This window comes from Trichechus manatus, unplaced genomic scaffold (assembly GCF_000243295.1).
Source record: "Trichechus manatus latirostris isolate Lorelei unplaced genomic scaffold, TriManLat1.0 scaffold00182, whole genome shotgun sequence".
Classification (NCBI taxonomy): domain Eukaryota; kingdom Metazoa; phylum Chordata; class Mammalia; order Sirenia; family Trichechidae; genus Trichechus; species Trichechus manatus.
Genome location: NW_004444118.1, coordinates 5140657 through 5153803, shown reverse-complemented (window position 1 = coordinate 5153803; position 13147 = coordinate 5140657).

Here is a 13147-nt window from a genome sequence, read left to right as displayed (position 1 = left end):
GCTAAAGCGAAAGGAAGAAATGATGAAGTAAAAAAGTTGGACAGAAGATTTCAAAGGGTGACTCAAGAAGACAAAGTAGTGTATTACAATGACATGTGCAAAGACCTGGAGATGGAAAATCAAAAGGGAAGGACATGTTCTGCATTTCTCAAGCTGAAAGAACTGGATAAAAAATTCAGGCCTCAAGTTGCAATGTTGAAGGACTCTATGGGGAAAATATAAAATGATGCAGGAAGCATCAAAGAAAGATGGAAGGAATACACAAAGTCACTATACCAAAAAGAACTGGTCGATGTTCAACCATCTCAGGAGGTACCCTATGAGCAGGAACTAATGGTACTGAAGGAAGAAGTCCAAGCTGCACTGAAGGCATTGGTGAAAAACAAGTTTCCAGGAATTGACAGAATACCAATTAAAATGTTTCAACAAATGGATGCAGTGCTGGAAGTACTCATTGATGCCAAGAAATTTGAAAGACAGCTACCCGGCCAACCGACTGGAAGAGATCTATATTTATGCCTATTCTCAAGAAAGCTGATCCCACAGAATACAGAAATTATTGAACAATATCATTAATATTACATGTAAGTAAAATTTTACTGAAGATTATTCAAAAGCGGCTGCAGCAGTATATTGACAGGGAACTGCCAGAACTTCAAGCCAGATTCAGAAGAGGACGTGGAACCAGGGTTATCATTGCTGATGTCAGATGGATCCTGGCTGAAAGCACAGAATACCAGAAAGATATTTGCCTATGTTTTATTAACTGTGCAAACGCATTCAACTGTGTGGATCATAACAAATTATGGATAACATTGTGAAGAATGCGAATTCCAGAACACTTCATGGTGCTCATGAGGAACCTGTACATAGATCAAAAGGCAGTCATTCGAACAGAACAAGGGATTAGTATGTGGTTTTAAGTCAGGAAAGCTGTGCGTCAGGGTTGTATCCTTTCACGATACCTACTCAATCTGTATGCTGAGCAAATAATCTGAAAAACTGTACTATATGAAGAAGAAAGGGGCATCAGGACTGAAGGAAAACTAATTAATAACCTGGTTATGCAGGTGACATAAACTTGCTTGCTGAAAATGAAAAGGACTTGAAACACCGATGAAGATCAAAGACCACAGCCTTCTGTATGGATTACACATCAACATAAAACAAAAATTCTCACAACTGGACCAATAAGCAACATCATGATATATGGGGAAAAGATTGAAGTTGTCAAGGATTTCATTTTAGTTGGATCCACAATCAACACTCATGGAAGCAGCAGTCAGGAAATCAAGACACATTGCACTGGGCAAATCTGCTGCAAAAGACCTCTTTAAAGTGTTAAAAAGCAAAGATGTCACCTTGAAGACTAAGGTGCGCCTGACCCAAGCCATGGTATTTTCAATCGCCTCCTATGCATGTGAAAACTGGACGATGAATAAAGACGACTGAAGAATTGACGCTTTTGAATTGTGGTGTTGGTGAAGAATACTGAATATACCATGGACTGCCAAAAGAACGAACAAATCTGTCTTGGAAGAAGTACAACCAGAATGCTCCTTAGAAGCAAAGATGGCTAGACTATGTCTCACATACTTTGGACATGTTGTCAGGAGGGGTCAGTCCCTGGAGAAAGATATCATGTTTGGTAAAGTAGAAGGTCAGCAAAAAAGAGGAAGACCTTCAATGAGCTGGATTGACACAGTGGCTGCAACAGTGGGCTTAAGCATAACAACGATTGTGAGGATGGGGCAGGACCGGGCAGTGTTTCATTTTGTTGTACATAAGGTCACGATGAGCTGGGACTGACTGGATGGCACCTAACAACAACAACAACAACAAACCAGTATATCCAAATGGGTATTAAAAATATACATTTGGATCTCTCACAGATTCCAGACGCTGAACCCATCATTGTGATTTCCTCTCAAACTTGATCTTTGTCCTGTATTATCTATCTCATTTAAAGGAATAGCTTCCACAGTTGTCTGAATAAAAATATAAGATTTATCCCTGACTCTTTCTCTGCATGTGAATCCCCACATCCATCAATCACAAATTCTCATTCCTAATCATGTCTCTAAGTCAAAAACACCCCTTCACCTCTGCTGCTACCACAATGGTTTTGACCACAGTCATCTCTCTATGGTAACAATTCACTCCAGTTCATCCTGCATCATTCAGTCTGAGTGATACTTCTAAAATTAATATCTGATCCCAGTTAGTCCCCCAATTATAACCCTTTAGAGACTTCCCTTTGCACTTAGAAAAAAAAACAAACAAATTATTTAGTAGCACTGTATTTTTGTTATGTGGCTCTTTGTACTTTGACTCTGTCTCCAGATATATGGTTTCTCAGGCTGCCTTTACTCCAGCTTACTGCATTTCTTTCAGCTCCTCTAATGGGCCACCTTTCAATCTGAGACTTACACTATTTTACTTCCATTTAAAAAGCTCTTCTCCTGCTTTTTTCACCTGGCAAACTTCTGCTCATCTTTCAATTTTCAGATTTAACTCCACTTTTACATAATACTGCTCTCAGACTTTAGAGTAAATTCTTGAATACATGCGTCTATAGTACCTTTTATTTTTCCTATCAAACCGCTAAGCATGATTTATCATAAATACATGTTTAATTGTCCAGTCAGATATCTACTCGTCCATAAAAGCAGTAGAAATACTGGCAAAAATTGTCAAAATCAACTTTCTCAAAACTCTGGAAATTACCAAATACTTGCAATAATCTAAGAAACATTTATTGTGGAAAAATAACTGAATATCAGTCAGAACAGAGAGCTTTGTGAAGTTTTCATTTGCCTTTTTCATCTCACTCTTCTCAGCTTCACAGAAGCTTTGAAAAGCAACAGCCTTGTAACTACAGCAGCTGTGAAAACTAGCAGCTTAGCAGGCACTGAAGAATTTGGAGGTCCCCAGAAGCACCATTCACAGAGTATTGTCATTATTTTAAATACCTGGCAATTCCCTGGAAACTCCCTCTTGTAGAGCTTACCTTTATTTGACCTGAAACATAGCTTGCTTAGTGCAGTCTCTTCCCCTGGGGCATCTGTCAAAAAAAAAAAAAAAAAAACACAGTAGCAACAGTTTAACATCACAGCTGCCTGAGATGATAATAATAGGTAGGGCAAAGAATAAGTTGACCAAAAAATTTAAAAGTAAAATCTGTGGGATTAGATGTCCACTGGGGACTGTGAAAAGCTCTGACACATTTTTAGACATCTAAAAGGCTATGTACATGTGGAAGGATGTGCACATGCCCAAAACAGACTTGAGGAGGCCCTAAGCTCTCATCTCTGACTGATATTATGGCTCTGTGCAAGCAGGAAGTGAAGGCTAAGGCAGAGATTGTAAACTGCCTGCCTGAACATACCCTCAATGCTCAGGCAGGCAGTTTACATCTCCACCTTAGCCTTTGCTTCCTGCTTACACAGAAAACTGGAAATCGAATGACATGCACAGAAAACCCCTTTGCAAAGGCTGGGAGACTTATTGATTCTAGGCATTTAAGGAAATACATGTCTAATCATTATCTGATCACTATGCTAGCTGAGCAGAGACTTCAGAAGCCACACATAATAAGGAATAAAGACCCTAAAGAATTAATTTTGGAAAATTACTAAACAAACGTACAGAAAAAACAACAATGATAAACAGTAAAAACAGCAAACCTTAGGGATAGAGTTGGCACATTATATTATTAAAAATACCTAGTTTTCAACAACAACAACAAAAAAAATTAAGAGACATGCAAAGAAACAAAGAAGTATGGCTCGTACACAAGAATAGAAACTAACCCTCAGCAAACCAAGACACTTGACTTATAAGGCAAAAATTTTAAATCAGTTATTTTAAATATTTTCAAAGAATTTAAGCAAGCCGTATCTAAATAACTAACATAAAATATGTAATGATGTCTCACCAAAAAGAGAATCATTAATCATTTTTATGTCATTAAAGATATAAAAATTATTTAAAAAGAACCAAAAAGAAATCCTGGCGAGGAAAAGTACAATAACTGAAATGAAAATTCACTGTTGCTGTTGTTGTTAGGTGCCATCAAGTTGGTTCCGACTCATAGTGACCTTATGTACAACAGAACGAAATACTGCCCAGTCCTGCACCATCCTCACACTTGTTGCTATGCTTGAGCCCATTGTTGCAGCCACCATCTCATTGTCGGTCTTCCTCTTTTTTCGCCAACCTTCTACTCTACTGTCATGAGTTGAATTGTGTTCCCTAAAAATATGTGTCAGCTTGGTTAGGCCATGATTCCCAGTATTGTGTGATTTTCCACCATTTTGTCATCTGATGTAAAGTCATTGCTAGTAGATCTGTCCTACAATAAGTGCTAGAGGGTCCTTCAAGGTGAAATGAACGGACACTAGACAGTTACTTGAGTCCACATGAAGAAATATAGACCACAGGTAACCATAACTACATAGGTAAATATAAATGCCAATATAAATATATATTTTGGCTATAATGATTTTCCTCCTGTCTGATTTAAAAGATAATTGTATAAAGAAGTAATTATAAATCTGGTTGATGGACATATAATGTATAAGTATGAAATTTGTATGACAGCAACACTACAAAGGAGGGGTAGAGATCAGAGCTATATAAGAGCAAAGTTTTTGCATATTATTGAAATTAAGATGGTATTAATACAAAATAGGCTGTTATAAGTTAGGGTATTATTTGTAATCCCCAGGACAGCCACTAAGAAAATAACTCAAAAAATATAGTAAAAGAAACAACAAAAGAATTATATTGCACATTAGAAAATATCTATTTAATATAAAGAAGGCATTACTGTAAAAATAGAAGACAAAGATATACCGAAAATAGCAAAATGAGAGACATAAATCCTAACATATCAGTTATTCCCTTAAATGTAAATGAATTAAACACTCCAAACAAAAGGCAGAGATAGGTAAAATGGATAAAAAATTTTAAAAACATTCAACTATATCTTGTATACAATAGACATATTTTAGATTCAAATACACAAATAATTCCAAAATTGTTGTAGTTATGTGCCATCAAGTTGATTTTGACTCATAGTGACCCTATGTACAATGGAACGAAACACTGCCCGGTCCTGTGCAATCTTCACAATCGTTATTATGCTTGAGCCCATTATTGCAGCCACTATTTCAGTTCATCTCATTCAGGGTCTTCTTCTTTTTTGCTGACCTTCTCTTTATCAAGCATGATGTCCTTCTCCAGGAACTGGTCCCTCCTGATAACATGTCCAAAGTACATAAGACAAAGTCTCACCATCCTCATTTCTAAGGAGCATTCTGGCTGTACTTCTTCCAAAACAGATTTGTTCATTCTTCTGGCGGTCCATGGTCTATTTAATATTCTTTGCCAGCACCATATTTCAAAGGTGTCAATTCTTCTTCGGTCTTCCATATTTGATGTCTAGCTTTCACAAGCATATGAGGCAATTGAAAATACCATGGCTTGGGTCAGGTGCACCTTAGTCCTCAAAGTGACATCTTTGCTTTTTTCTATTGAAAGTAAAAGGAAGAAAAAATGAGTGTGACTCAGTGAAATTTAGTGACTTTCCTAAATTCATGTTATTAATAGCAGTCATGCTTCAAATTAAATCCATTTGTGGTTTTCAATACAGAGCTCTATTACTTGCACCACAAGACATCTATCTGTTAGAACTTCTCCACGTCAAGCTTTTAGTATTGATGTGCACTAGTTCTATTTTTGTTTTTATTTTTAATTTGATACTACTACTCCCCACCCACTTACTTTAAACTTTATATCATGGAAAAACTTGCTATGGTGGCTGGAGAATAACAATATATATATATTTTAATTTCCATGCTATCTGATGTGGTTTTAAAGTTTCCTGTTAGGAAATGAAGACGCATATAACTAAGGAACATGAAGTTCCTGAGCTTAAACATGAAGATCAGTATCAAAGTTTCCTCTTTTTGACAAATATTTTTCAATAATTATTGCAGAGATTGTTGATATCCTACCCAGTAGACAATTCCTCCGTTCATATTTCCTAATATAAATTGGATTCTATTCAGGCATTCACCCCTCTTTCATGTGGCCATGGTGTTTCAGGAGAGGTAGATACCATCCCCCAACGCAGAGTATATTCTAATTGGTTCAAATAATCACGATGACAGCAATTCTTCATCAGCAATTAAGCTATGAATTGTTGTTGTTGTTAGGTGCCATTGAGTTGGCTCTGACTCATAACTACCCTATGTATATAAAATGAAATATTGTTTGGTTGTGTTGCACATGCAGGTTGCCTTAAAGACTGTCTCCACATCCCAAGTACCCACCAGAGTACTGAGATGATAATTCTAACCAGTGGTACCAACTACTCCATGGGTGTTACGTCCATTTATCCTGATCAGATCATGCACATGAGACACATACATGGTGTTGGGAATAGTGAAAGCCATTTTAATTACTCATAAAAGATAGTGTACAACAGGAAAAGTTCCATCACGACCCGGTTCTCCAGGCTCTAAAGCTGTCCGGTGGAATGGAAAACTTCCAAGAATGCTTCTTTTCTTTTCACCATGGATGAAGAACTCCAGGATCTTCCCCAACCTGGTTTATATTCCAGGGGTTGTGTATTTAACTACACAGAGTGCAATGAAAATTTCCCAGCCTGATCACCAGAAGTAGGGTGTAGTCAGACATGAGGGCACCAGCCCAAAACTGTGAGCCCAGAATTGTATCTCTTTAGCTCTGCTGCTTATTTAGATAAATTATTAGGCCTCAAAGTGGGAGGTGCAATGGTTTGTTCTGAAGCCCAAAGATGCTAACAGGTGGGGGGTGGGAGGGGGGAACAAGGAGTAAGTATAGCTGTTTGGGTCATCCAAAGGACTGCCTTCTCTCACTCGTCCTGTTCTATCCTCAAAATAGTAGGTATATTTGAGCCTATTGTTGTAGCCACTGTGTCAATCCATCTTGTTGAGGGTTTTCTTCTTTTTCGCTGACCCTCTACTTTACCAAGCATGATATCCTTCTCCAGGGATTGGTCCCTCCTGATAACATGTCCAAAGTAAGTGAGACAAAGTCTCACCGTTCTTGCTTCTAAGGAACAATCTGGTTGTACTTCCCCTGAGACAGATTTGTTAGTTCTTCTGGCAGTCCATGGTATATTCAATATTCTTTGTCAACACCATAATGCAAATGTATCAATTTTTCTTTGGTCTTCCTTTTTCATTGTCCATTGTCCATGCATATGAGGTGACTGAAAATACCACAGCTTGGGTCAGGCACACATTAGTCACCAAAACTATGGAATATCAAACCAAAACCCAAGCAACTCATTGTAGTCAAGTTGATTCTGACACATGGCAATTCCATGTGTTACAGGGTAGAACTGCTCCATAGGGCTTAATTTTTGTCTGTAATCTTTATAAAATCAGACCACCAGGCCTTTCTTCCATGGTGCATAACTTTAGGTTAGTAGCTGAGCACAACCGTTTGTTTGCACCACCCAGAGACCTAGTGTGAAATGCCAGTGAGGCATAATAGCTAACATCTGTTGAACACCAACTTTCAACCAGTCACCGTTTGAAGCGTTTTACATATATTAATTCATTAAATGTTTACAACTTCCTTGAGTTGTACTCAATATTATCTCCTTTTTATGGTTACAGAAATTGATGCACAATTAAAATATTATAATTGTGGTTATATTTACCCTTGAAATATTTTGTATATTACATTTTGAAAAAACTAGACAGCCTAAACTTACTTTGGTTAATATGATCTATGAGAACATCAGCTAGGTAAGGAGTATGATTTTTATTTTCAGTATGAATAGTTCAGTCATCCTTATTTCCTTTCCATAACATTGAACATTTTCTAAGTTATCAAGATCTTTTCATTAGCTCTTTCAGTGTTTTACACATACACATTCTTCTTTATACTACATTCATCACCTCACATTTAGGATATTGCGATGATATAATTTTTAACTTATTTCTGCCTTCAGTTTCTACCCACTTCCTCCCACTCATCTGAGAAATTTCTCCTACCACTGCAGCCTAAAATGATTTATTTCCTCCCTATAGAATTTTTAACCTAAGCTATTCATTTGGTGAATGATCTTGTATAGCATTATAACATATTTCTATTATTGTCCTATCTATTATTTCAATGTTTATCATTGGGCTTTTTTGTTCTAGAAGATATTTAATCTCAAAATTATAGCCCATGAAAATAGATTTGACCTGTATTAATGCAACTTACATTTTGTTTGCCTCCCTTATTTAATGCTTTGTTGTATCTGTTTTAATATAATGGCACAATTGTTTTGATGTCACATAATTAAAAACTCCTTGTAAGCAAAGTTCACTTCCATTCTAACTAGTGTATTGTGTTTATGTTAAATCTTTTAATAATTAATCATACTTTATATACTGCCAACCTTTAATATTAGTTTTACCATTAATTATTGATTTTATTAAATAGATTGGTTTGAAGATCTACTATAAAGTTTGTGTGTATAACCCTTAAATACTTTCTTCGCATAATAAAGTTCTAGTTGTAAAGGGATGATTTCTGTAATAAGAATCAGCACGAAGCTGGTTCTTATGAGGCAGAGATAAAAGATGTCCCAAATATCCAACTTCTTCAAGCTGCAGTACCACTCCCTCGTCTCTAACACCAACTCCTCCTCCTCTCAGTACTTTTCCTCCCATCTTTGGGTTTGGCAATTCACTGCAACTTCCCACAGAACTCACAAACTGTACTTACGGTTAAGTGGTGTGTTGGGAACGAACAGGTTACAACTTAGCATCAGAATCAACTTGAAAGTAACAGAAAAAACTCAGGAGACATGATGCAGTTCATCAGTCAGGACAGCTTCCAACCAAAACAGCTCTCTGCTCTTTTTGGGCCATGCCTGAAGGCAGGCCCTTCGCTCCAGCCTGCTGCCACTGGGCCCTACTTGGGCCTACTACCTCTGGACTCTGCTCAGGCTTACTGCCACTGGGCTTTGCTGTCTCTCATCCACTTCTCATGACTTTGTGCCGTTTTTTGCAATCTTCAGTGTAACAGTTCACTCTTCTCTCTCTCTCTGTGTTTCTCTCTGAAAACCTCTGTCAAGTAAGCTGCTAATATAGAAAACTCCCTATCAATTCCAAGGTGTGTCCCCACTGCCCCAGCAAGACCAGGAACTAACCAATCCCCTCAGTAGACCAAAAGTCACCCACTTTGGATAATAATCGACCAATCCCTGCAAAAGTTTTATGTATCTTAAGTGCATAGTAAACTAACCAATCCGTTGCAAGATTGTGACCTAGCCAATTATTTTGGCAGAATTATAAACCCAGGGCCAGAAAGGCCATATATAGAGAGAAACCCATTGCACCACAAGCTTATTTTATTTTACCAATTTGAGGTCAGGAATCTTACATAAAAATGTGGCAATGATGACATCTATACGGACAAACACAGTACGTGGAACAACAGTTGAAAACATGGGTTCAAACATCATATTGTTTAATGTGAAAATGTAGTTCTAATGAGAAAAGTATTTATTTGTGGCCAAAAGTCTGTTGTGTTTGTTTGTTTTATGTCAAGCCATCCCCCTGTAAATATTCTATCAAAGCATAATTCACTTCCGGCATAGTGTTTACAATATAAATAGAGTTAACTGAATGAATTGTTTGAAATATTGAATTAAATATGACTAATTGAAAGTAACTTTTGTTGTTTATTTTACATTTTGTATGTTTTCCTCTCACATTTCCTCCACTTGCAGTTACCTCTTTATGATAGAATGTATTCTTGGATTTAGATTTATATCATATCATTGAGCTGTTTCTATAGAAGTAGATATTGCTACATGTTTAAAAGAAAATAAACTGTTCAAGAGAATTAAAAAGAGAAACCATTCATAAGAATGGAGAATGTGGATACGTTATGAAGAACAATATCAGATGGAAGAAAAAGATCAACTTTAAATAGCAGTTTCAGCAGAAAAGAAATAAAAATTATGGGCTTAGCAATAAAGAATAATTGGTCTTGATGTGTTTTTAAAAAAGCAGTCAAGTAATCAAAGTTCAAATTAAATATATTTAGGCTTAAATAAGATCCAGTGTCTTAAAATATAATATACGAAATGACAAGATTTCAATGGAAAATCATTCATCATTTCAAGAATCATAAAAATTCAACCTTGAATGAGAAAAGATAATTGATAGATGAAATTGAGGAGATGGCAGTGGAATTGCCTGAAAAGAGTTTAAAGTAGCTATCATAAAAAGCCCTCAGCAAGTAATTATCTACACATCTGAAACAAATGAAAAAAAGAAGGTTTCAGAAAATAAATAAAAGATACAAAGAAGACCAAATGGAAATTTTAGAACTGAAAAATACAATAATCAAAATAAAAAACTGAATGGATAGGCTCAATGGAAGAATGGAGGAAACAGAGGAAAGAATCTATAAAACTTGTAGAAAGAAAAATAGAAATTAATCAATCTGAACAACAGAGAGAAAATAGTTTGAAAAAGAAAATGAATAGAGCCTCAGAGACCTATGGGATTATAACAAAAGATCTAACATTCATGACATTAAAGTCCTAGAAGGAAAGAAAGATGGCAGAGCTGAAAAAGTATTTGAAGAAGTAAGGGCTAAAAACTTCTCAAACTTGGCAAAAGACATAAATCTTCATATTCAAGAAGCTGAATAAACCCTGAAAATAATAAATCCAAAGAAATCCACAGCAAAACACAGCATAGTCGAATTTTGGAAAACTAAAGACAAAGGAGAAAATCTTGAAAGAAAAGAAAAGAACTGTCAATTCAGAATCCTGTACTCAGTGCAAATATCGTTAAGGAATGAAGGGGAAATCTAGACATCCTCAGATTAAGGAAAAGTAAGAGAATTTGTCACCATCAGGCCTACACAAAAATAAGTTCAAAATCTCATCTTCTGAATCATCTAAATCAGCTATGGGTAAAGTCTGGGTATGCTCCATCTTGGAGCAAAGTTCTACGCTATTTGTAGACTTGTGAAACCTAAGATACAAGTTATCTGCTTCCAGAGTACAGTGGTGGAACAAGTATAAGGTAAACATTCCCATTCCAAAAGTGAGAAATTGGGGGAGAAAAGGAGTTACAGATACCAAGCAAGTCTGAAAATCAGTAGGACAAATTTCTTTAGATCTCAAGGCTTGAACACAATTCTTCGTTCTTCAATTCCCACTCTCCAGATTCTGAGCAGCAGCCCCTGGACCTTGGGTGTTGGCCCTGCCTCCTTGTTATTGTTAGATGTTGTCAAGTCGGTTCCCCATAGGGACCCTGTGTACAACAGAACAAAACACTGTGCCATCCTCACAATCTTTGTTATGCTGTGCCATCCTCACAATCTTTGTTATGCTTGAGCCCATTGTTGCAGCCACTGTGTCAATCCATCTTCTCTAAGGTCTTCCTCTTCTTCGCTGACCTTCTACTTTACCAAGTATAATGTCCTTCTCCAGGGACCAACCCCTTCTGATAACATGCCCAAAGTACATGAGACAAAGTCTTGCCATCCTTGCTTCTAAGGAGCATTCTGGTTGTACTTCTTCCAAGACAGATTTGTTCCTTCTTCTGGCAGTCCATGGTATATTAAATATTCTTTGTCAACACCGTAATTCAAAGGCATCAATTCTTCTTTCGTCTTCCTTATTCATTGTCCAGCTTTTGGGTGTTTATGAGGCAGTAGAAAACACCAAAGCTCGGGTTAGGCTCACCTTAGTGCTCAAAGTGACATCTTTGCTTCTCAACACTTTAAAGAGGTCTTTTTTTGCAGAAGATTTCTCCAGCGCAATATATTGTTTGCTTTCATGACCATTGCTTCCATGGGTGTTGATTTTGGATTCAAGAAAAATGAAATCCTTGACAACTTCAGTATTTTCTCTGTTTATCATGATATTGCTTATTGGTCCAGTTGTGAGTATTTTAGTTTTCTTTATGTTGAGCTGTAATCCATACTGAAAGCTGTGGTATTTGATCTTCATCAGTAAGTGCTTCAAGTCCTTTTGACTTTCATCAAGCAAGGTGTGTCATCTGCATATCATAGGTTGTTAATGACTCTTTCCCCAATCCTGATGCCACATTCTTCTTCATATAGCACAGCTTCTTGGATTTTTTGCTCATCATACAAGTTGAATAAGTATAGTGAAAGGATATAACCGTGACAAATACCTTTCCTGATTTAAACCACTCAGTATCCCCTTGTTCTGTTCAAACAGCTGCCTCTTGGTCTATGTACAGGTTCCTCATGAGCACAATTAAGTGCTCTGGAATTCCCATTCTTCACAATATTATCCATAATTTGTTATGATCCACAGAGTCAAATGCCTTTGCATAGTCAATAAAACACAGGTATTGTGGTCTGTGTTTCATAGCCCTGGATGTTGGCCCCACCCCCTCAGCACTGGGCATTGGCCCCACCCCCTTAGCCCTGGACGTTGGCCCCATCCCCTTGCCCTGGATGTTGGCCCCACTCCCTAATACTTGAGCAACAGCTCTATTGTCCTAATTTATCGGGTCATTGGCCCTGCCCCTTCATCTTTGGATAGTGGTCCCCATTTTCCCAGCCCACTGGGGCAGTAGCCCCACCCACTTGAACCAAGTTGGTGGTGCCACTCTTTGAAACCTAGGTAGTGACTCTACCTCCTGAAATGAAGCAGCCCCGCCACCCCACCAATCCCTGTCACTCCAGCAGTCCTGCTCGTCTCTGAACTGCTCCTTCCTTCTTTCTGAGCCCTCACCAGAATTGCCTGCTAAAATCATATTTCTACCAAGAATCTCTTCAAGGCAATCTAGGCTTTTACTATAAAGTGATTCAAAATTCTTCCAGTCTCTAACCATTTCCCGATTCTAAAGCAACTTCCACATTTTTTTTTTATTTTTATTTTTTTAATTGTACTTCAGGTGAAGGCTTACAGAACAAATAGTTTCTCTTGAAACAGTAGTACACATGTTGTTTTATGACATTGATTAACAACTCCACAACATACCAACCCTCTAACTTCTCAACCTTTTTTTTTTTGGTGAAAATACACATAGCCAAAGTTACACCATTTCAAAAATTTCTACATGCACAGTTCAGTGACATTGACTACGCTCTTCCA